Source organism: Rhinichthys klamathensis, unplaced genomic scaffold (assembly GCF_029890125.1).
Source record: "Rhinichthys klamathensis goyatoka isolate OS25496 unplaced genomic scaffold, OSU_Roscu_1.1 h1tg000301l_1, whole genome shotgun sequence".
NCBI lineage: Eukaryota > Metazoa > Chordata > Actinopteri > Cypriniformes > Leuciscidae > Rhinichthys > Rhinichthys klamathensis.
In genome coordinates, this window is record NW_026606820.1 from 3,128,734 (window position 1) to 3,155,474 (window position 26,741).

At 40.7% G+C, this 26,741-nt stretch overlaps 1 long non-coding RNA gene and 1 pseudogene across 1 annotated transcript; both read right to left on the minus strand.

Moving 5' to 3' along the window:
• Positions 1-241: 241 nt before the first annotated feature.
• Positions 242-9,546, minus strand: LOC130103959 (uncharacterized). Its single transcript, XR_008809417.1, has 4 exons — positions 9,473-9,546; positions 8,881-9,022; positions 1,749-1,863; positions 242-523 (listed from the first exon to the last, which is right to left on the minus strand). It is a non-coding gene; the product is annotated as an uncharacterized LOC130103959 (long non-coding RNA).
• A 10,224-nt stretch (positions 9,547-19,770) lies between these two features.
• LOC130103975 (5S ribosomal RNA) lies at positions 19,771-19,887 on the minus strand (annotated as a pseudogene).
• Positions 19,888-26,741: the final 6,854 nt, after the last annotated feature.

Sequence of the window (26,741 nt, forward strand, 5' to 3'; positions counted from 1 at the left end):
TTACAAAAATGTGACCCCCCCCCCCCCCCCCTGAAAGACATCAGCACACTGGTTGATGTACACTTTCTATGCTTCTCATAAAGAGAACAAGCCAAAAGCTTTTCAATCCACTGATTGGTATGCTATTGCAGGAAGGCAGGCTGGCAGGATTGCCGACATGTGAGAACGATTCCCTCATGCAATGTCACAGATTATCTTAAATAAGCCTGTCTAAGCCCATACCTGGCCAACCCACAAAGCCAATCAGTGTGGGTCTGAGGCAGGTTTTTGCAGCTGGAAAAGTCACTCATTTTGGAAGCACACTTAGTCATCTACATTTCTTTGAAGTCTGATATTATTCACCTCTCCAGCAAAAGCACGCTTATGAAGATTACAACAAGCATAACTTCAGGATATAGTCATCACTGCGAAGATATGTCAATTTGCATGCAGAGAAAATTGCATTAAAGGCTTTTCACGTACACAGAGAGACACCTACACTTGTTCCCAGCCTCAGATTCCCTGAAACCTGCCTGCTAACCTGCTCAGTGGCGTGCACAGACCTCCTCAGGGGCAGAAAAATTCGAAGAAAATATGTTGATACAATTATTAGAATGCATAACACATCAAATGAAAATAGGGAAATGATGCTAATATTACTAAATATTATTTACTTTACCAAACAAAACAGTGAGAATCAAGAAGGTAATTATGGAAAATTATTTTTTTGTTTTGTTGATGTTGTAAATTTAATGTATGTATTATATGTATGACAGACAGTGTTAGCTATCATGAATCAGTAACACTTTACAATAAGGTTTCATTAGTTAACATTAGCTAATAATGAACTGCACTTCTACAGCATTTATTAATCTTAGTTAATATTAATTTCAGCATTTACTAAAACATTAAAATCAAAAGTTGTATTTGTTATCATTAGTTAATGCACTGACTGTGACAACATGAATAAACAATTAACAGTTGTATTATTAACTAAGATATACAGTAACAAATGTGTTGCTCTTGGTTAGTTCATGTTAGTTCATACATGAGTAATGAACAAATGAACCTTATTGTAAAGCATTACTATGAAATCAAAGATATGAAATCAAAGATAAGTTCCTTACAATTTAGAGTTGGACATGGACTTAAGATTTCATTTAACCAGATGTATTTCCCCTTGCACTTTTATTCCTTGGATAAAAACGAATGACATTGTCACTCAGAATGCGTCTGAAATCGAGTTATACTTTTATTATAGTTAAGAATAACTTTTAGAGTAGCATGGTGATGGTAGGATAAATGTAATTTTCCATATTAGCTTTAACGTTACCTGCTGCTCGTTTGAAGACTCGCGTGAACTGCATTAAATGTGTACGAGGCACTGCAAAGGAAACTCTTTTTTTTATATAATATTTGTTTGTATTATTATTGTTAGTGCCAAGGGTGTGTAAGTGTATTGTTATTTATTATAATATTTATAATTATTATTATTATTTACAATTATCAGAAAAGGGCACAATACATTTTGAGACAAAAGGGGCAGGGGCTTGAGCCCCCCCAACCCCCCATCCACTGAACCTGCTGATTTGGGAAAGAGACACTTAAATGACTTAAATTCTCTAGGAAGTCAATAATGAGTTATGTAATGGAGAGGTCAGGTCTGTGATGCTGACCAGCCAATTTTAAATTAGATATGGAGAAAAAGAACATGTCAAGGAGAGAAGAACGGAGAGAGGGGGAGAGAGGTGACTGTGGAGGATACGCACCGAGGAAGAAATGCTGCAGGGACAATGGCGGAAACCGAAATGGAATTGCACCTCTATCAGACCTCGGAGCCCATTCCAGCCCTGTCGTCCGTGTCACTCAGAGCCCTGTCAGACACTGAGAATTTGACACCATTAGCAATGTAAAAGAGAATGCAGTGCGCGTTTTAAAGACTTCACACAAGCCTAAAAGTTATAGACATTTTATGTGAAGACGTCCGTGACAGTAACTGAGTTGATAGATTGCTGACGTTTTTCTCACAGCATATTAACAAAACCAGTGGTATATATGGAAGCTTGTTTCCACCACAGAATGAAAAATAAAAAAGGTAATAGCGACTTTTTTCTCTCACAATTGCGAGTTTACAACTCGCAATTCTGACTTTATTTCTCACAATTGCGAGATATAAAGTCAGAATTGATTGATATAAAGTCGCAATTGCAGGTTATAAAGTCAGAATTGCGTGATATAAAGTCGCAATTGCGTGTTATAAAGTCAGAATTGTGAGATATAAACTATTCTGAGGGGGAAAAAGTCTTATCTTTCCTTATAAAATCGGCCTGATAACTCGCAATTGCGAGTTTATATCTCACAATTCTGAGAAAAGATGTCAGAATTTCGAGATATAAACTCGCAATTATGTGTTATAAAGTCAGAATTGCGAGATGTAAACTCTTGTAAAAAGATGTAAAAACTTTTTTGTGATAAAAAGTCTCAATTCTGTCTTTTTTTCTCGCAATTGCGACTTTATTTCTCAAAATTGCGACTTTATATCTCGCAATTGTGAGATAAAAAGCCGCAATTATTATTATTATTTTTTTATTCAGTGGCGGAAACAAGCTTCCATAGGCTCTTTAGGTGAACCTGTAAATTGTGACAGCAGGAACCTTGTGAAAGCTTTACTGTGCGTTCGTGAGATTGTAGCAGCAATCCAGCAAATTTAAGATGCGTGAATTGGTTGAGTTAGGCCCGAGGTGACAGAAAACCACTAAACAAATACGTCCAATCACAAGGTGGAACTTTGAAATTCTACTTTGCATAATGAATATATCACTCATGCCTGAAATTGAGGTATCTTCTATAAAAATGCAGCTGTCATAGTTAGGGTGCATAAGCATGGTACATCTAAGAGCGCATACATAATGAACCGGTTCCCAACTTCCATTAAATTGTCAAGAACGTTAATATGCCATTCCTACAACCCACAAATCAGAATTTACTTGAGTTAAGGTTGGTTATGAAAACTCCATCATAGAGTGATATTGCACAGTATGTCGATAAACGATGAATCACATTAGCTACTTTTTAATTCTTATTATGCTAAAGTATAAATTTGCACAACCTTAGTTCAATTTATTGGGTTAAAGCAATTTCATTCATGGTATTTAACCAGATTTGCAGTCAATCACAAGAACATGAATGTACATGCATCACTTAAGATTAATATGCCGTTTGCCCTTATCTCATACATTTATTATAGGCACAGTTCCCCTCATGTGTAAAGGTTTATAGCATGTTTTTTTAAACATCCATCTCAGAGATGGTTCAATCCTGCTTTCTAAAGAGCAGAAGAAGAATGAGCAGCACTGAAATATGGCTTATGATTGCATCTTTCTCTCAGCTGCTGGCAAGGATTCTCCTGTTCTGAAGAGATTGATAATGGCAGATCTATACTGCTTGCCTATCATCTGCCCTTAATAAATCTAGGGAAAACCTGACAAGTAGATCTCCAATCCACATAAACACGTGTGACACATCTCTCTTGGGTTTTCCAAGATTGTGTGGGAGTTCTGTTCAAAATAGCATTCAGAGTATTCATTTATTCTTCACAGGGTTGGCACAAGTTTGAATTTAAGAACCGTCTAGTTCATGAGCTGGGATTTGAAATGGCCACATCATGCTGAATTTGAATTGGAATTGGAATGACAGGAAGAGGATTTACTGATGGAATCTTTCATCCTGCTATATGTTGTATGAGTTTTGAATTTTAAAGAGCATTCTGGAAAAAACTAATGTATTAAATAAAACGAATCGGTTACCTAACGTAACCTCGGTTCTCTCTAGATGAGGGAACGAGTATTGGGTAAGTTAGCTTACGCTACGGGAAAGATTAATCTTTTCTGAGAATTTGAAGCCAAAAAATTATCCTATAATTTTGTATCCATTGTCAACGCAGTTCAGCTGCAGCAGACCATGAGCGGGCTAGCTAGCAGCTCATTGGTTCGCTCACAGAGAACTGCTTAAGCCTATGAGGAGACACGAATGAACTCTCGGCCAATGAGAGTCTGACCTGCTCTCATTGCGTCAGAGCCCGCCGAAACGGGCGTGGTCAGAGAGTATAAATTAGCGTCCCAGGCTGTAAACTCTGGTTTTCATAGAATGAAGCGAGAACGCTAGGAGCACAAGCACGGCCAGGAACGCAATACTCGTTCCCTCATCTAGAGAGAACCGAGGTTACGTTAGGTAACCGATTCGCTCTCTTACGAGAGGTTCTCTCGTATTGCGTAAGCTAGCTTACGCTACGGGAACACCTGGTCAACGCCGTGCGTGCTAAGCATCCACTATGAGTCCCAGGGGAGACCCCGGGGAACCCTTATGAGTGGGAATAATTATATGTACCTGTGACAAAGGCCAGCAGAGCGGGCCGGGGATTGTGTAGTACATAAGCACATGATAGAGAGTGACAGAGCGAAAACCGGTCTGTGTGAATGACTCCCTATAGTGCAGCTCAACCAGAAGAGCTGTAACATACTAGACTGCTAGTAGTTTAGCCTGCAAGGCGGGAACTTCCAGATTGTAAAATCTGACAAAGGTGGAGGGGGAAGCCCATCCCGCTGCCACACAAATGTCATGAATGGAAATTCCGCTGGACCATGCCCACGATGAGGCCATGCCTCTAGTGGAATGAGCCCTGATGCCCAGAGGGCATGGCAAGTCTTTTGATGCGTATGCGGCTGCAATGGCATCAACTATCCATCTGGACAGAGTCTGTTTCGAGGCGGCCAACCCCTTGGTGCGCCCACCGAACGAAACAAAAAGCTGCTCGGATCGTCTGACCGGAGCAGTGCGAGTAATGTATAATCTTAGGGCCCTGACCGGACAGAGGAGATTAGAGTCAGATTCGCTATCGGATGCAGGCAGAGCCGATAGGGAAATAACTTGTGCCCTGAACGGGGTACCAATCGCTTTTGGGACATAACCATAGGTTTGAGAACGACTAAGGAGTCATTGGGCCCAAACTTGAGACCGGAAGCGCTACTGGACAGCGCGAGAAGGTCTCCCACACGTTTTACTGACGCGAGCGCGAGCAGAAAAACTGTTTTGATCGAAAGGTATTTGAGGTCCACGGTGTTTAGCGGTTCGAAAGGAGGGGCTTTCATAGCTTCGAGAACTATGGAAAGGTCCCAAATCGGCACCGAAGGGGGGCGTGGGGGGTTCATCCTTCTAGCTCCTCTGAGGAAGCGGATGACCAGGCCATCTTTGCCCAGTGACTGGCCGCGCCGGGGTTCAACGAACGCTGCGACGGCTCCCACATACACCTTGAGAGTGGACGGGGACCTGCCCTTGTCCAACATCTCTTGGAGAAAAACTAGCAAGGAAGGAACCTCGCATAACAGTGGGTCCAAGTTTCTGTCGGTGCACCATTTAGAGAACACAGACCATTTAGACGCATAGAGCCTTCTAGTAGAAGCCGTTCTAGCCTGCATGATTGTGTTTAACACTCCCTCTGGCAAAGCAACGGGTAGTTGTTGATCACCCACGCATGTAGCGCCCAGCGCTCTGGGTGGGGATGCCAGATCGTGCCGCGAGCTTGGGAGAGGAGATCTGCTCTGATTGGAATGGGCCACGGGGCTGTCTGTGACAGCTGAGTGAGCTCCGGAAACCAAGTCTGACCCTCCCAACGCGGGGCTATGAGGAGCACCGAGTGGCGTGTTTCCCTGATTCTCTGAAGCACCTGTGGTAGCAGAGAAACCGGAGGGAATGCATAAAGCGGGCGGCTGGGCCAGGTCTGGGCTAGCGCGTCCTCGCTCTTTGAGAAAAATATTGGGCAGTGGGTGTTCTCTTCTGAGGCGAAGAGGTCCACCTCTGCTCTGCCGAATATTCGCCACAGCTTTTGGACTGTAAGAGTGTGCAGGAACCATTCCCCGGGGGGAATGGGGTTCCTGGACAGACTGTCTGGACCGTTGTTCAGATGACCCAGCACGTGCGTCGCTCTGAGCGAGAGCAGGAGACACTGAGACCAAACTAAGATGCGTTCTGTCAGCCGGAAGAGATTCCTGGATCTGACTCCGCCCTGACGGTTTAGATAGGAGACCACGGCTATATTGTCCGAACGGATCAGCACGTGGTGACCGTGAATGCGCGGAAGAAAGCGCGTGAGCGCGTTCTCGACCGCCAGCATCTCCAAACAGTTTATGTGGAGGAGGCTCTCCTGAGCTGACCAGGGGCCGAAGGCCGGTGAGCCCTCACAGACCGCACCCCAACCAGTGTTGGATGCGTCTGTCGAGATGACTTTTCGGTGAGAAAGGGTCCCCATGGAAACGCCCCGCTGAAACCATTCTGCCACAGTCCATGGCTGCAGAGCTGTGATACAGGTCTGCGTTACTTTTATCAGCTGGCGGCGTGTGGTCCACACACGGTGAGACACACGGCTCTTCAACCAGAGCTGAAGCGGGCGCATGCGCAGTAACCCCAGCTGGAGCACCGCGGAGGCTGAGGCCATGTAACCCAACGCCTTATGAAAAGTTTTCAGAGGTGCGAGTCTGTTCATCTGAAAAGATGCGGCGAGACGCTGAACACGGCGCGCACGCTGTGTTGACAGACGAGCCGTCATCGTGACCGAGTCTAGCTCTATACCCAAGAAGGAGATAGTCTGACTGGGTTGTAGTGCGCTCTTTGTCCAGTTGACAGAGAGGCCCAAAGCTTTCAGATGGTCGAGGAGAACTGTACGATGAGACAGTAGCTCTCTCTGTGATTGTGCCAAAATCAGCCAGTCGTCCAAATAGTTCAGTATTCGCAGCCCCTGACTCCGCAGGGGGGCGAGCGCCACATCCATGCACTTCGTGAACGTACGGGGTGCTAGGGATAGGGGGGAGGGGACCAATCGAGCCCAAGGCGTTCGACGGCCTGTGAGAGGACGCGCACTAATTCCTCCTCGATTCCAGCGCGGGTCCCAGAGGATTCTCGGGCCGAGGAGGCGTGAGAACCCGACCATTCCTCACTGTCTAAAGCGAGAAGCGAACAGGTTTCCTTGATGTCCGCGGCATCATCGGAGGCGACAGAGCGGCCACTCGGCGGCAACTGCATGTCCGGAAGCGGCGGAGAAGGAGAGCGGGAGGCGACAGGCTCCGGCGGGATTAACGCTTCTAGCTGGGGTTCCGGCGGCCTCTGAGAGCGGCGTTTCTTCTTCCACGGCGAAGTCAGAGGAGCGGAAGCAACTTTAGTGGCCTGAAGTCGAGCCCGCAGGGTCGACAACGGCATGTCCTCGCAGAGATCGCAGCCGCCATCGGCGAGGGCGAGCTCGGCGTGCTCCAATCCGAGGCAGAGAGCGCAGATGACGTGGCGGTCTCCAGTCTCGACGGGAGCGCAGCAAGAACCGCAGGAGGATTTACGAGACATCTTTAAAAAGACACTCGGCTCTTTTAGATACAAAAAGTATAGGAAGCTTTTTTTGTAAAAAGGATACAAATCCGTCGGATGGCGCTAGCTCGCAGGACGGCTGAAGGTGGCGAAGACGGCCGGCTTCCTCAGTCTCCCAGATGCTCGCTAGAGTTGCCTTTTCGACGACGGCGGCTTCTCTCAGGATCAGCAGATGCGTGTAGCCTCGCTGAAGAGATGAAAATCAGAGTTTACAGCCTGGGACGCTAATTTATACTCTCTGACCACGCCCGTTTCGGCGGGCTCTGACGCAATGAGACCAGGTCAGACTCTCATTGGCCGAGAGTTCATTCGCGTCTCCTCATAGGCTTAAGCAGTTCTCTGTGAGCGAACCAATGAGCTGCTAGCTAGCCCGCTCATGGTCTGCTGCAGCTGAACTGCGTTGACAATGGATACAAAATTATAAGATAATTTTTTGGCTTCAAATTCTCAGAAAAGATGAATCTTTCCCGTAGCGTAAGCTAGCTTACGCAATACGAGAGAACCTCTCGTAAGAGAACGGAATATTTAAACTAAATTCTTATACTTCAATTACAATTACAAATTGAATTCAATTCTGAATGCTTTTCATCATTTTCTCCAGTTTCCTGCATACTGATATAATGAAAGTGGTTTAAGTGATTAAAAAAAGTCAAGAGGGTCTATTTGTTCTGTTCTGTCTGATGAAAGATCATTAAATGTTTTGACCTTGATACAGTCATGAGCTCAGATGAAAAATACAAATAAATGTGTGTGTGTGTGTGTGCAGCTGTTGACAGCAGCCAGCCTATAAGATCAAACAAGCAGTCAAACTGTCAACTCATTTCTCTTTTTGCCAAATGCGGTACTGTAAGTCAACACTGTGAGACATGCACGTTGTTTGGAGAATGCCTCTCACCTACCCTCATACCACAGATGCACATCACATTGAACTGCATCCTCACACTGCACTATAAATAATGATTGGAATTCAAACAGAAATAGAATGTAAAAATGTTACAGTAAAACATCCGTTTAGTTAATAGATAAGAATATACTTTTTTATAATATATTAATATAAAATATACATATAATATAAATAGTCTAAATATATTAAAATAAAAAACTTTTTTTTTTGGATGCAAGAGGTGTACCATACAGTAAATCTGTATTATATTTAACCAGAAAAATCATATACTTTAACGGAAAAATCTTGTGAAAAATTTTCTGAAGTCACATAATATCAAGAGACAAATATAGAAATAGTACTGGCAAGTGTACATTAAAAACTTTTTTTTATATTGTGTAATTACACTTACCAATACATAATCTACAGTCTTGGCTGTTAAAGTCTCAGTCCTAAGACTGACAAAAATGTTACATACAAAACTGTTTTTAAGTAATTTACGTAGTCAAAAAAAAATAAAAAATTAAAACGTCCGTCACCCTTACTTCACACTTCAGTAAAAGATCAATACAAAAGCAGTAGTCTAATGGACAAATTGTATATGCTATTACCTGTGGGGTCACGTAGAGCTCTATTTTGGGGAACACAGAGTAAGAGTTAACAGCCTCATAAACCATAGAGAGCCCCGCAGTCCTTGGGGTCAGCTTCTCTAGGATCACATCTGGGGCCCACATCCTTCAGTGTCACACATAACTGTAAATCAATCAGTTAGTTACATTCAGCCTCATCTTCTCCACACACGTCCATCACCTCAACAGCCGCACAGCTGTGGGTGATATTCCACTCCTCGCTTTATGAACATCTGAGCGTGCTATGGTTACAGTTGCCATAGCGATACAGAGGGCAGGGAATAGCTAAAACAGTTGCAAAGAAAGAAATTTTAAGCTGTGCCTCAAATTATATGCATTGCATGCATGCTCTCAGTAAACACTATATACTCAGCCATTAAATGTATGAATGTACAAAGTGTAGTATCGTTTCTAATGGAACACGAATTTTTAGTAACGTTTTTACATTCACTTTAAGGTTGCTGCTAGCTTTAACAAGCTGGCCAAGTATATAAATGAAATGAAGTGCCCCAAAATGGCTTTTTACATGTTGTACCTATTCACATGGGTGATGATGATAAAGCATTCAACTTACATTTGTAAAGCACGGTCTTCTCCATGTTTCGGTAGTTGCCACTTCCACCAAATTGAAAATAACTTGCCTTCTGCAACGGAGCAAAAACAATGGACATTAAGTGTATGAAGTGCCCAGTATCCTACATAATCTGGGCACACTTGGCATTTTACATCTCATTACATTTTAGTATGAACACACTAGTCACACTACCAGTACTTAAGGACAAAATATGCAAAATGAATCAGACCTTGAGTTCTTTTTGGTGTCCATCTACCCATCCGCTCTTTGTCCCTCCCACCTAGATGCGAACAATCATGAGCCAGTGTATACGAATAACAAGCTATTTAATCATCTTTAGTTTCCGCTCTACTTATGGATCCCTCAGCTGTCATCCTCAGTCTTCCTCTTATTGAAGTGTTTTACCCTAGCCTGGCATGTTCACCCATTAGCCATATTTATTGATGCAATATCTCACTCTGGAGACCCAAGGAATGAGAGTATGGCCCCCAGCTGCTTTGCAATAAGGCCATTAGTCTAAATGTGTTTGTAGAAACGTGTAGAGCTCACACAAAAGTTGTTACCGCCAGCCACAATTGCTGTATAAGTCAGGGACATTCACTCATAATGAATGGTTTTGGGAATTTTTGGAACCTTGTCTTGGGGAAATTCACAATACTCAACAATAATCTGATATGTAAATATTCAGATTCATTAGAGAACAGCTGATGACACTGTAATGATTACTGTGATAATGGATTCATTGCTAGGATTAAGACAAATCTTCTTAAATGGGATTTTATCCATCTTTTCCTGCCTAATAACTTTCTTTTTAAAACACATATACACACACAGCTTATCCCAGATCCTATGAAGTTTACTTCCATTAAGGTATTTCATGCTTGTGTGAAAGAATTATGTGACTTCCATTCAGATAGTAAGCAGTACTTTCTCCCTGCTTGCAAGTCCATTACACATCCATCATTTGCATGTTGTTTATCTGCTACCTGATTGGACGCTGCATCCCACAGTCCTCCATCCAGAGCAGGGTGGTACGTGGACACTGTCTAATTAAAAAGTTTAGATCTATCTTCCCAGTCTTCTGGAAAACTTTAATTCTGCTTATTGCATTTCACACTGCTGTTTTCCTGTTTTATTCAAATTTACTCTGCAGTTTATTTATTATTTAATAGCTTGAGAGGATTAAGTTAACTGATACAAACAAGGAGACACCGGTGTTTTTGTGCATGGATATACAAAATAATTTACCTAACTTTTTTTAGCCAACAGATATATTAATAAATAAACTGCTCCACATGATTTTCTCCACAGGGAATTAGGTAGCTAGAGGGTTTAATGGCAGCATAAAAAAAATCTCTCTGAGGTGAACATGGTTTGCTCAGGTGAAGTGAGGAACGTCTCTCAAGGGGAGTGCTTATGGTGTGTTGAGGGATCTGGCAATGCTGTGACAGCTGTGGGAGTAAAGTGAGTGAGCGTGTGAAAGCGAGTCTTCTGAGGTGTTTTCTACCCTTCTAGGGTGTCCCAGCGGCTTAACAGTCTGAAAGTGGAAAGTTTGAAAAGCTTGGACAAGGAGAGAGAAATATTCAATAATTTTATGTGGATACTTGGACATGTCATACGTTTTAGTATAACATCTGCTAAAATAAAGGAGAGAAAATTCCTGTTTTTTTATGAATATTAATCAGACCTCAGAAAGACAGTTCAGTTGAATTAATAGGACACACTGTTATGTTAAACAAATCAAATGCACTTTGGCAAGCAGAGTGCTCTCAATGGCTTTTCTACATCAGTTATTTAGTGTACACCACAGATTCAAACACAGAACTACAGTTCAGTACTGTCTGGTGATATAATTATTAATTGTGTGGTCTAACTTCGCACACAACCTGATCTCATTTGAAGTATTGGTAGATATTCTCAAGTAACATTTACACATCCATTTTTATACGTTTAAGAATGCTCTAGAACGTTTAGAAAGTTATGCTTTAGAAAGTTATATATAAAGGTATATAGGTGTATAGAAATTATTTTGATGGATGTATGGATGGATAGCGGATGCCACATGGTTTGATATTTTGTTATTTAACGTAGAGATGTTCAGACATTTGAACTGCGGCCTAAGTGTCCAAATGCTTTTTGCAATCACTCTGCAATCTCTCCTCCCTTATGAATCTGCAGACAAAAACATGGCACATACAGTCGACCTGGCGCGAAACCCAAATCAGCATAACGTTCAGCTCTGCATATAATTCCTCCGCACACATCCCTCCCCTTCTGTCTTCTCTTCTTCCTCCTCCGGGGTGTCAGGGGATCTTTTAACAAAACAAATCCGAATGCAACGTTGAATTATTTCCACTTGACTCAATGATGTATGAAGGGAGCACTGCAATTAGCAGCACTCTTTGATACTTCTCTCTCCAGTGATCTAGCAGACAAATGTATTAGCATCCTTGCACTCCCCTTCACCACTGCGGTCCACACATTTGGAGGTGGGTGGGAGTGAAATCTCAGCTAAACCCAAAACTGTTCAATGCCAAGAGTTGTGCGCACCTGGGAGCACCGGGCGTCTTGTGTTGGAGGCGAACGGAAAAGGGCTTAATGAATTATCCAGCTAGGTGGGAAGCAATTAACCTACATTAGTTTGTGATGTGTGCCTAGCTGTCAAAGAGTACACAAGACTGTTGCTTCTGCAGTGAACTTATACCAGAATGTAGCACAGCATGGGCTTCTGAACAGCAAACTTTCAGCTCTACAAGGAAAGATTGTTAACTACCATTTTTGGCATCTTTATCTTCAATCCAATCAATAATAATAATAATAATAATGATTTGTTACATTTATATATATATATATATATATATATATAGACTCACCGGCCACTTTATTAGGTACCCCATGCTAGTAACGGGTTGGACCCCCTTTTGCCTTCAGAACTGCCTCAATTCTTCGTGGCATAGATTCAACAAGGTGCTGGAAGCATTCCTCAGGGAGTTTGGTCCATATTGACATGATGGCATCACACAGTTGCCGCAGATTTGTCGGCTGCACATCCATGATGCAAATCTCCCGTTCCACCACATCCCAAAGATGCTCTATTGGGTTGAGATCTGGTGACTGTGGAGGCCATTTTAGTACAGTGAACTCATTGTCATGTTCAAGAAACCAATTTGAAATGATTAGAGCTTTGTGACATGGTGGAAGTAGCCATCAGAGGATGGGTACATGGTGGCCATAAAGGGATGGACATGGTCAGAAACAATGCTCAGGTAGGCCGTGGCATTTAAACGATGCCCAATTGGCACTAAGGGGCCTAAAGTGTGCCAGGAAAACATCCCCCACACCATTACACCACCACTACCAGCCTGCACAGTGGTAACAAGGCATGATGGTTCCATGTTCTCATTCTGTTTATGCCAAATTCTGACTCTAACATCTGAATGTCTCAACAGAAATCGAGACTCATCAGACCAGGCAACATTTTTCCAGTCTTCAACTGTTCAATTTTGGTGAGCTCTTGCAAATTGTAGCCTCTTTTTCCTATTTGTAGTGGAGATGAGTGGTACCCGGTGGAGTCTTCTGCTGTTGTAGCCCATCCGCCTCAAGGTTGTGCGTGTTGTGGCTTCACAAATGCTTTGCTGCATACCTCGGTTGTAACGAGTGGTTATTTCAGTCACTGTTGCCCTTCTATCAGCTCGAACCAGTCTGGCCATTCTCCTCTGACCTCTGGCATCAACAAGGCATTTCCGCCCACAGAACTGCCGCTCACTGGATGTTTTTTCTTTTTCGGACCATTCTCTGTAAACCCTAGAGATGGTTGTGCGTGAAAATCTCAGTAGATTAGCAGTTTCTGAAATACTCAGACCAGCCCTTCTGGCACCAACAATCATGCCACGTTCAAAGTCACTCAAATCACCTTTCTTCCCCATACTGATGCTCGGTTTGAACTGCAGGAGATTGTCTTGACCATGTCTACATGCCTAAATGCACTGAGTTGCCGCCATGTGATTGGCTGCTTAGAAATTAAGTGTTAACGAGCAGTTGGACAGGTGTACCTAATAAAGTGGCCGGTGAGTGTATATATATATATATATATATATATATATATATATATATATATATATATATATATATATATATATATAACACTTTTCTCTGCACTCAAACTGCTTTAGATAGAAGGGGGAATCTCCTCAACCACCACCAATATGCAGCATCCACCTGGATGATGCGACGGCAGCCTTATTGCGCCAGAACGCCCACCACACACCAGCTTATTGGTGGAGAGGAGACTGTGATCAATCACAGTGAAGCCAGTCAGTGAAGTCAATCAATTGTGAAGCCAATCAGTATATAACGGGATGATTTGGAGGCCATGATGGACAGAGGGCAATGGGGAAATTTGACCCGGATGCCGGGGTTACACCCCTACTCTTTTCGAAGGACATCCTGGGATTTTTTTTTTAATGACCACAGAGGGTCAGGACCTCGGTTTAACGTCTCATCTGAAGGACGGTGCTTTTTGACAGTAAAGTGTCCCCATCGGTTTACTGGGGCGTTAGGACCCACACCGACCACAGGGTGAGCACCCCCTGCTGGCCTCACTAACACCTCTTCCAGCAATCACCTAATTTTCCCAGGAGGTCTACCATCTAGGTACTAACCAGGCTTAACCCTGCTTTGCTTCAGTGGGCAACCAGTCTTGGGCTACAGGGTGATATGGCTGCTGGCTAGGACTGACTGTCTGCCATGTTATTTTGCAATTGATGAAATCAGATATTGAATACCTGCATAGGTCCTGTAGTAGCAGCCCATTCTCATCCCAAGGCGTCATCTAACTGACACTTTTGACCATGCGTCAACATGCCGACGCACATGGTACCCCTTAAGCGTCAATATGAGACGCGCCTCCTAGTGGTCTAACCCTAACCCTACCCCAGACCTAAAGCTACCCATAACGGAAGCGTCATCTAACTGACGCTAAAGGGTGCCATGAGCGTCGGATTTAGACGCATGGTCAAAAGCGTCAGTTAGATGACGCCCGAGGATGAGCATCTCATATTGACGCTTAAGGGGTGCCATGTGCGTCGGATTTAGACGCATGGTCAAAAGCGTCAGTTAGATGACGCCCGAGGATGAGCGTCTCATATTGACGCTTAAGGGGTACCATGTGCGTCGGCATGTTGACGCATGGTCAAAAGTGTCAGTTAGATGACGCCTTGGGATGAGAATGTGTTGGTAGTAGTGAGTCATAGGCATCAGCATGATATAAAGAGAGGTGTTTTCTTCTAAGAGAGCAAACTGATGGTGTGGAATAGCAGACATAAAACTGGACTTTTTTTCTGCTCACAATTACCATGGCAATATAAAAAATTTTTTTTTTTTTTTTTTTACAAAAGTTAATGCTTTCATTCAGCAAGGTCACATTAAAATAAATTAAAATTGACAGTAAAGACATTATAATGCTACAAAAGATTTATATTTCAAACAAACGCTGTTCTATTGAACTTACTGTATTTAACTTCGATAATCATAAAGAAATGTTTCCTGAGCAACAAATCATCATTTTAGAATAATTTCTGAAGGATCATGTGACACTGAAGACTGGAGTAGTGGCTGCTGAAAATGCAGCTTTGCCATCACAGGATAAATCACATATTGAAAAAAAAAATATATATATAAAAATGGATATTTAAAATTGTAATAATAATTTTGTAATGAACTGGCCATCCGCCCCCTGCTTCTGGCCAAGAAAACTGGGATAGGCTCTAGCCCTTAGAAGGTCATAAGGATGAATGAATGAATGAATAATATTTTACAATATTATTCTTTTTACTATTATATTATTCTTTTTACGTATTTTTGATCAAATGAAGCCTTAGTGAGCATGAGAAAAAAATCTTACAGACCATAAACTTTTGAACTGTAGCATACAAAAATCCCCCCATGGGTAAATCATGCAAAGATTAACAAACTTATCAGAGAAAGCTTATCAGTGGCGGCTCGTCATGGGAGGCACAGTCTACACAAAATTTTGAGGTGGAAAATGGGAGGAGGAAAATTTAATGTTAATAAAAATTCTCATTTATTCATTTCATTTCTCAGAATGTGTATTTCATGTTTGTAATTTCACTATATCACCGAAGTCGGACCCACCACTGCTCTTCCCTGAACATAGCCAGAGCTATTCTAGCTTCTGCTGGTAACATTTTTTGCCAATCACCATCGAGTATTTCACTTCTAGCAGTTAGTGTTGAGAAAAATTATGCCGCAGAGGAGGCTAGACTCCCTCGGTATATCAACCAATCATCATAAAGACGTAAATTATAATAGTTTGAACTGCTCCTGCTGATAAATGTACCAGATACCTTAATTATGGAGAGTAGTAATATCAGAGACTATTTATATAGAGACATGCCACTTCCTCAATCCTCAATACAACTATATAGGGAAAACCTGTAACGTCAAAGATGGCGGTTGTATGCATATGTCCCGCCCCTCCCGCTGGAAAGCCAATCGTCTGCTTTTAACAGTCAAGCCGGGAAACATTTAAGCCTATCGTCTGGTTCCACTGACGCATGCGCACAGTTGAGGTTTGCGACAGCGGAGACGATTTGGCGACAGCGAGTTGTTTTGTGCCATGGTGTTGTCACTGTTGTGTGCAAGATCAGATGGAATCCACATGGAAGAGGGTGATAACAACGCGAAAACACCGGACTACCAAGGTAGTTGTGGCGAGCAGGCCGAGGACGAGGGACGTGAGAGAGCTGCGTGAGGCCGGTGGCGTGATTACTGATGAGCGGCACCTGCGCGACGCATCGTCTCGTATCTCTCACGGAGGAGCGGAGGCATAAAAGGTGGAGCGACGACATGGAGATCGAGAGAGGAACAGGCCTGATTTTATGTTGTGTTTTGTTTCTGTTTTGTGTGGCCAGCAGCTCATCCGGGGCTGCTGGCATACTTCCATTTTTGGATTTGTTTATTTATTAAAATGGTTGAATGTTCGCCGGTTCCTGCCTCCTTCTTTCCATAACATCTGAACCTTGTTACAGTAGTTAAAGCATTTTATATCGACCACAAATATGTTACCTTACATTCTAAGTATGTGCTGTAGAGCACGACACCGGCATTCTGGATAGAGACGTAAATGAAGTTGGTGTCGTGAACCCTTGCGCATGCGTAGTAAAAGTATAACCTGTGGGGAAAAAGGTGTTTTAAACCTTCTTTTGGGGCAAAGTCATCAAACTTTTTCAGCGATTTTTATCATATTTTACTGCTGTTTCTATACATGCAGTTTTTATGTCCCGATGACCAGTGAAAGTGCAGTTCTGACTCTCTGCCCATTCATTTAGATAGGAGCCTGGTCTTGTTAGTCGGAAATAGCTGCCCGGAGGCGTTGCCAAGATGGCGGCCGAGTGGCATGACTTGCCTAAAAGGACTTTGGTAATATTGAATGTTTGATCGCCAACAAATTCACAAAGATAATATTTGAGCTACAATTTAAAAAATAATCCTAAAGAAGTCCTAGAATCCTAAAGCCCTTTCAGTTTAGTTGGATATAGGCTACACAGCAATCAGCTTCACTAAACCGCTGGACGTGCTCTTTTAACATGGACATTTAAAAGGACAGAAGGATAGACTTTTTTCTTCAAGTGATAGGTGGGTGAAATTATATTTATATGTGTTTTGCTGTATATGTATCATCTTTTAAAAAAAAAATGTTATGTCTAAAAGTGACCAAAAAAGGGTATTTTAAAGCAGTTAATAATAATAAAAAAGATCCCATCCCCAGACCGCTACAGTTAGTGTGCCTCCGCCACCACTGGTATTCAGTAGCTGTATTTTCCAATGCAACCAGTTCTCAGATAGGAAAAAAATGGCCTTGAACCACCTGCTTGAGGAAAAAAAATCTCCATGGTGTAATCCAAGTATGCCCTAAAGAGAGCAAAGAAGTACAGATGAAGCCTAACCTTTAGTACATTGACAGATCTGTCGCTCTCAGAAAGGCCTTTGTGAGAACAATGGCTAATGGCATCTGAACCTTAGAAATGGGCATCAGCACCGACTAACCATCCCAGCTCATTTAATAATGTGCATTAGAGTCAGAATCAGACTCATGTATATGTATAACATAACAAATAGATATACAACATTGTCGAAAATTATATCAAAGATTTGTGTGAGGAACAGAATTTCCACAGAAGAAAGATAATCATACGGGGTTGGAAAGACGAGAGTGAATAAATGATGACAGAATACTAATAACTTAATATGATGCAGTTCTGGAAGTTATTTTGATTTGACTTGACAAGGAAAGGTCATTTGAATTCACAAACTAACGAAGGTAAACATTCAACAGCAAGAGCAAATAAAGCAGACAGCCTTTTGTCTTCGTATCTGAGAAAACACATAAATTAGCAATTCATTTAATGCACTAACATTTCAATTAACAGGAATTTGCTATTCAATAGTTCAAATGTTATTTTTCATACTCCTACATTCATCAACAGCAAACTACTACTACTACTTAAAAAAAAAAAAAACCTTCACAACCATGATTGGCAGATTTATAAAGAGAGACTGGTGGGCCCAGGTAGTCTAAAACTTGACTGTTAGAGATTCTGGTCATCACTTGGAGGAATGTTCTGTACTCATTCAAATGCAGGACTTCCAGCTTGTAGCCAGCCAATGTATGCAGTCTCAAACCATCTTCCCCGTCCTCAGAAAACCTAAGAAAGACACTAAACTATGTGAGAATCATTCATTTGAGAAAAAAAAAAGTCATGACCACATCCACCTTTATCGGAAGTTCATTATCTGGCTTCATCTCAGTTCTGGCCTTCTCCTTATGACAGATTTGTCAGCGAGTGGAAATTATGATTCGAATGAATTTATAAAAAAATCACATATAATTCCCACATGTGCCTATTAAGTGTCTCTCCAGGAGCCCCTCTTCAACTTTCATACACCAGTGTTCTTCCCTTCGTCAATAACAATCAGAGAAAAACAAATAACTCTAAATCCCTCATTGCTCCTGACCACACAAGAATCCATAAACACAATGTTAACCAGGCCACATTCTCCGTTAATTTCACACTTGATCTGCTTAGTTTGTTTCTGTGCATTCCGCTTTATTAAAATGTGCATGTCATTTCTAAGGCATGAGAAACAAAAATTCAAGCGATCGATGTGAAATTATTATGAAGGAGCAGACCAAAGTACATGTGAGGACCCATTGGGATTCTCTGCTCCTTGTCAATACAGAATCACAGCAGGATTTCAAGTTCAGCCGCTGCATCACTCACATTGCATTTCATTTGGAGCCACTTACTCTTTCAGTACACTGTGGTAAACCAATTTCACATCCCTTTTTCATATATCAGCCGTTAGGGGACCTTATCTAAAATGCTTTACATGGCAAAAGAACACCATCATTCCTTGACAAACATGACAACATGACAGCTATTTTCCACAACGGGCTCTTACTCATACAAACCTAGATGATAAAGAACAACAGCAGCATAAACACTGAGGGAAAGTCAACAACTCAGACAAGACAGGATGCAAGATGGCCTTTAATGTCATTTCCTGTAACCTTGAAAATACTGGTTGTTAAATTCAAGTATATGTTCTACCCTGGAGACTTAAAGGGAGTGCTTAAGAATACATATGCTTAATGAAAAATGTATGTTTGTAAAGATCGATTTTGTAACATTTCACAAGGTACCACACATCTGGGACAAAACAAACAGACAAAAGCTTTTAGAAGTGCAGAAAGAAAAAGTATTGAGGCAAAACAGTGGATACTATTTGCCAGAACATACTATTAACCCACACGTAACGGTTATAATAATTAATAATTCATTACATTTATATAGCGCTTTTCTAGGCACTCAAAGCGCTTCACATAGAAGGGGGAATCTCCTCAACCACCACCAATGTGCAGCATCCACTTGGATGATGCGACGGCAGCCATATTGCGCCAGAACGCCCACCACACACCAGCTTACTGGTGGAGAGGAGACAGAGTGATAAAGCCAATTAGTATATAGGGATGATTAGGTGGCCACGATGGACAGAGGCCACTGGGCAAATTTGGCCAGGATGCCGGGGTTACACCCCTACTCTTTCGAAAGACATCCTGGGATTTTTAATGACCACAGAGAGTCAGGGCCTCGGTTTAACGTCTCATCCGAAGGACGGTGCTCTTTGACAGTATAGTGTCCCCGTCACTATACTGGGGCGTTAGGACCCACACAGACCACAGGGAGAGCACCCCCTGCTGGCCTCACTAACACCTCTTCCAGCAGCAACCTGGTTTTCCCAGAAGGTCTCCCATCCAGGTACTAACCAGGCTCAGCCCCGCTTAGCTTCAGTGGGCAACCAGTCTTGGGTTACAGGGTGATATGGCTGCTGGCATAAAGTTGGCTGCTGGCAATCTAGTAATTACTTGATACTTTGACAGTGTGGTGCATTCAAGCAAATCAATGTGGCTCAAACTATGGAGTATTTTTACAGCAGAGGAAAAAAATCTTCACAGCGATTTATGCTCACATTTTTTTAAAAGTGAAAATGCCATTTTATTTTATCCAGAAAACACTGGATAATCTTAGTCTTCTTTTCAATATATTAATAATCATAATAATACATTTTATGTTACTCTAATATAATCAGATGGACATGGTTAAATATATATATATATATATTATAAAATAAATAGTTAAAATAGTACATATTACATAAATGTCATATTATATTGCATGTATAATATTAAATATTATATAAAATATTGGGTATAATATTTAGAATGTTATTCTCACATCATTCTACCATGTGTAATATACAAATGGAATTCATGTCTCCATGATCAATGTAAATAAAAGACTTAAATAAATGATTGAACAAAACAGACAATTAAATTATCACAATTATTTGATTGACAATAATCGCCAATCAAAATCTCATACGCATGCTCTATGGATATAATTTTTAAGTAAAATGATAAAGTAAGCAAGATTTGAATAAATAGTCAAATTGGGTCTTGGGTTTTCTGGAAGCTGGTTGACCAGAATAAACATGAGTTGTATTATTATTATAATTGTTAGTTGAGGATTATCATGTATGCTGAGTTGAACAGGAGGCAACAAAGAAATAAACTAGACCATAAAGACAAATGGCCCTTTAAAAAGAACAGCGCTGGTTGTCTATACTTGTCCTCCAGTGTTGTAAAATGTGCTGAGAACAAAGCAATTAGATTTGCATCTTTTCGACGGAACTAACTCTAAGTTCCTCACACCAAGTGCTTGAAGTCTTGCCAGAAAGCTGCCAGAGACCAGCGAGGAATATCTACCGGTAAACACGAACTCTGGGTTATCTTCGTACGTAAGCCACACAATGATTTATTGAAACATTTTCAAGCAAATTCAAGCAAGAGGAGAGTGAGAGAGAATGTAAATGGGGACAAAACAGGGTGAAAGGGCCAGAGATCACATAATTGGCATGCTAACTTGCCCTAGTTGTACTTGAAAGGCATTATCATGTGTAGAAACACACACAAGTTTCTCAAAATAAGCCACAGAAAGATTGAAAAGAGGAATGTCTGTGAGGAAAAAAACATTTTAGTGTCTATAAACTTATCTTCTCAAAAAGTCATTGGCTTTCTGCCACTGTCAAGTGCGGCTCCTGCAAGCAGGAAAATGGTGTCCTTTCATGTGGGAATGTGCAACTCTTGGGGAAAAAGATACAAAATTCCAATGAAACATCAAGATGGAATTTTTTGCTTGTAGATATGAAACAACACTTTTTTTGAGTGTTGGGAAATCTACCTTAACTTTCTATAGGTGGGCAGTCTGTTCTCTTTTGCCACTGAGCAATCCAGAGCAAGTCATTTCATCATTACGATGTGACCTTTCCATGTCAAGTTGAGCTTGTCCAGCTAAAAATGTAAACGCAAAGCTTTCAGCATTCATATCCACCACAGCTGCTAGGCTCCATCAGAGCCTGACATGCAGGAAAAAGACAACGAGGTCAGAAGCAGAAAGGTCAACATGAGGGGAAAAAAGAGAAGAGGACAGGAAACTATGCGACTGTCCATGCCCATATGTAATGCTATTCACCTTATTTTTAACGTAAGAGCGAGCATGGCTATTTTCACCTTGTAAAGCTTCCGGTGTCAACTGCTTTCAGTTATACAAAAATGTTATGCTGCTTGATGTTGCAAATTGGTATTTGTTGTCATATTATTCTATTATCGCAAATAGTTTTACCATTTACTGCAATTTGTAATTCTTCATTTATTTATTTTTACAACACTGAAAAAAATATACTTTAGACCAGCTTAAAAAAATACTCTAATTTGTTGCAAACAAATGTATTCTTTTTTCTAATAAATTATATTTATAGTTTAGTTCAAACCTTAAATTTCGCTTTAATATTAATACAAAAATATATACATTGTCCTAAAGACAAAAACTTTAACAAAGAGTAAAAACATTATTTATTATAAAGGTCATTTATTTTATTGTTATATTTCCCTTAGGCATAAGGCAAATATTAGCTACTAGTAGGTCAATATAATGATTTTTGCAACTTAATTTCACCATAAACAAAAATGTTTCTTGTAATGTCATTTTAAAATCTGCATTATATTTTGTTATACTGCATTATACTTTGTTTACTTTTAGAGAAACTGAACAAAACAGGTTTAGAAAAACATGATTTTTCCAATATGAAAATGCACTTTAAATAAATGACAGTAGTTTCACTTTGTGTGTGTGTGTGTATATCATCTAATGAATAAGAAGTCTCACACATTCATAGATAGCTTACTTCCACGTTTGAAAAGGAGGAAAGGAGGAATTCCCAGCAACATCAAATTTTTGTTCACTGTAGGATTTGTGAATATGACTTTCTAGAAAGGTTATCATTCCAATGTAATCATGTGTCAGCCAAAGGGAAGAAATATCAGCCTCAGAGAATGAAGTGTGTGCAGGCTTGAAGCATTATTTAAAATACTGCGGTGTAAAAACATGACAAAGACCTGATATTATACTGAAGTGACAAATGAAATGTGCAGAGATGCCTTATCCTGCACAAGTGTTTATTAAGATGGAACAGATACCATGTGAAACCCCACTGTTCCGAATTGAGGGGAGCTGAAGGGGTTTCCTCTATGATTTTGTGCAACTTAGCAGAATGGGACTGACATAGCGCAAACACCAGACAATTAAATTTGAGGCCCGTCCACATGCTGGCTTCAGTGACAGTACAAGTAATCATACATTTTTATATAATGCTACAAAAGCAAATAATATCCATCAATGTCAATTAATAAACGCTGAGCTGATCACATACAGGGAGCATAGACTGGAGGATTATTTTTCATGTATGCTACATATTAACAGACTAGCCTTTATCCGCCTGTTCTTTTTCATTCCCACCATCCTGTGATTGAATTTATCAACATTTTTAAATAACCATGTTTGGCCACTTTTGACATATATTCACAAATTCATTTATGCCATCAAAATTCAAATATTTACATTGAACTGAAATATTAAGGGCCAGATTTACCAACAGCCAGCGCAAACCCTCTTTTGGCGTTAAAAAACTACTGTCAGGACTAAAGACACGCATTGAAAAATTAGCACTGACATTTTTGCGGCTGACCTTATTGCATATGCATTTTTATGAGTTTCCCTTTCAGATGCAAAATTTATGGGAGGAGAGTATTTAAATGAATCATGCAAGGTGATTTACTAAGGTTTGCGCTAGTCAATTTACGCTATTATTTACAGCCCAAAAAAAGCGATAGCATATGTAGTATAATAGTAAACCTAAAAAAACTTCAACGTACGTTAAACAATACAGGACAAGGAACAGGCTAAACCTGAGGGGTTCATGAAAGTGTTCCTCAATCAAGTGAAGTAGTAGTAATTCAAACAGAGCAAGTGTCTAATCACAAAGGAAAAGAAGTTCCACAGAAGTATGAAAATGGATGTGTGAGAGCAGATAAAAGCCACAGAGATTGGATTTAAAGAGGAGAGTGGCATTTTTATGCATGAGGGCTTGAGATATGAGCAGGCACATACCCTTCACTGTGTGGGGAGATTCGTGATCTCTCAACAGCCTCACAAAACCTTCTGACACCCAGATCGCATTCAGATTCACATGAACACTTTTCTTAAATACCATTTAGGATTTGGATCTCCGAAGAGCAGACTTTCTAATCCAAGTCTAATCATATGGATCTATAAGAACACTGATTCATCAAACAAAATCCCTAACTGTGGCGTTCTTGTCATCTGTGGTATGGCCAATTATTGATCTGAAGGTTTGATATGTAGCAGCAGGCAATTAACAATCAATTTTTGTTTAAATGCAATGACAAACAACCAAATGCCAAAACAAACAAGTATATACTAAAACAATCCCAAAGGTTCTACTGCCCTTTGTGGGCTTTGTAAACTGTCTAAATACCATTGAAAAAGGAATCCGCAAACCGCAAATGAAGCAAGCTGCTGGCTATTTAGTGTGTCATTGTGAATCAGGAAGAGGGTCATCAAAGATACTTGAGACTTTAATTCAGTCCTCTCTAGATGGAAAATTACAATCAAGCTTAATTGTTATGCGCACCATATTTAAATGCCTGGTTCTCTTAAAGTGAAAAAAGGGATATCTGCATAGAGAGCCAAATGAGTAAAGATGTGAAACATTGCTCAGCTGTAAGAATTTGATTAGCTGTCTAAATATCTCGGTACATTTAGTCTGTTACAGCTTTTATGATCATTTTTATGGTGTAGTTTTAAGAATTTAGAGTAGTTAGAAGTCTCTGTGGTCACAGCTTTAACATGTCAACTCCGTCTTCCCAGTGTGATAATTTCTGTTATTAGTTGAAAAATAGGAAAAAAAACAACTAAATTATTGCTCCACTGAACAATACATGGGTAAGATAGAAAAATATTCAATTTTGTCTGATGGTGTTGACTTGTAAGCTGATGGAGTTGACAAGGGCTCACAAAAACTCTTTATATAGTGATATAATATTCTTTGCATATGGGGAATTGTTCTTCATGATTTTATTTACATATATATTTGGCCTGACTTACATGCCTTATATACATAACATAAGCAAACACACACACACCATGACAATATTTATGAGGAAATTCATTGATATAATGCAATCACTTGCCCTTTACCCTAACCATCACAACTAAGTGTCTAACCATTATTCCAACCTAAAAAACAGCCCTTTAAAGACATAATGACATTTTTTAATGGAATATTGTCGTTTTTATTTGTGCACATAATTTTTTGAGTGACAACCTGTCACTCACATGAGATCACAGCAATAGCAATTAGCAAACCCTGATGTAATGAAGAGCGAACTTGTCTGATGCTAGTTGCCCACTTAAATCATGCAGGTCAAGCACAAATAAAATGTATGTATGTATTTGATGTGGTTTAAAGACAGATCCTTTGGATTCACGTTGAGAACATTTCTGTTGCTGCTACAGGGTGGCACATAATAATGCTTACCATTACACTGAACAAGTGAGCTAGTGAGCATACTGGAGAACCAGAAAGAGACATACTATACTGCTAAAAGGAGAAAAGCAAACCACTGGAAGGATTGTTGAATTAAATTAAATATAAGGTAAAAATTTGCTTTATTAATTTGTTATCTTGTCAATCAGTTGTTTGAAAAAATATTTGCTAGTTTTTAAATCTGTTCCAACCTCAGTTGGTCCTTTGTCAACACCGTCAGTATTGGTCAACAGTATTATTTTTGTTAATTTTGAAAGAAATACATTTATTCTTTTATCAATTGTGTTAAAATATCGAATGAACTACATGATGTTATGTCTTATTTATGGAGCTAGAAATGTGTCTTTATTACATGCGAGAAAATAAATGATCTGAGAGAAAAAAAAAAAGTTTGAGAGAAAAAGTTATCGCACTGATAGCAAAAAAGCATTTCATGAGAGAAAAAATAATGTTTGAGAGAAAAAACTTTCATATCAATAGCAAAAAATAGAACATAAAAAAAATATAAATTTGATTTTTTTTTTTTTTGTTGAGAAAAAAAAACGCTTCTCTCAAACCGCTTTTCTTTGCTCTCAAGTCAAGATTTTGCTTTCGCTGTGAAAATTGTGTCATGGGCGGGGCCACGTTCTTTTTTTCCTTTTGGAACGTTCCTATTGGCCAGTCGGGTGAGCATCGTCTTGTCTCGGGAGTCGAACTGAATCATTACACCATTGTTCAGTTCATCTAGATAGATGCCTCCTCTGCCTTTAGATTCTCTGCCCGAGCCCGAGCCCGGGCCGATATTTCCCGTCACTATCCTCGGGCCGGGCCGGGCCTTTGATCTAGAGACGTGCACTCTCAACGCAAAAGAGTGCGGTGCGGGACTAGATTTGATGGCCGAGTGCGAACGCGGGCGCGGGCTGTAATGCACTCACTCTGTGTGTGAGGGTTCAGGGAGAATAAAATGATTCGTGGGACTCCTGCAAACTAGAAATATCTATGAATAAAACAAATGATTTACAGGGCAGAGTTTCGTTTTATAACATGTTTGCAGCGTTGAGCGATGTAGCCAATCACAGACATATGTGTTGATTTCTTGAACGCAATGGGCAATCAGAAGCATTTAAGATAGACTCCCATCACTGCTCAAAACGGACTTTTTGTTCAGAGCTGAATTCTGTATGCTGGCAAATCCTCTAATTATAACAAACAAAGTGTATGAAAGATTCATTGTGCAGTCAGCTGCATTGATAATAACAGAGATGTGTGAGATCGCGATGAACTGATGTCAGCTTTAGGAATATTTAAGGTAGCGCACTTTGCGCGCATTCAGTCATGCCAAACCATGCACACAGTAGCCTGCTTGATTTTATGTTATAACAGTGTGGTTTGTGTGTTAATGCTTTAATAACACATAATTTATCAGGAGCATTTATGCTGATGTGTATAATGGCGACACGTAGGCTAACTTGAAAGTATTTGGTCTTTTGGAGGTGCAGAACAGAGGAGGAGGAGGAGAAAGTAACATGGAAAGTAGTTGAGAACGTCCGTTATAACGACCCACGTATTAAAATGGTCGGGTTTAAATCGGGCTCGGGCTCATAATTATAGTTAATGTGTCGGGCCGGGCTCGGACACAACATCCACGGGCTTGGGTAGGGTCGGGCTTGATTTTTTGGGCCCGATCTAAGCTCTAAGTTGAGCACGGACACTCCAATGTTTGGGTAAGATGATGACACACAAC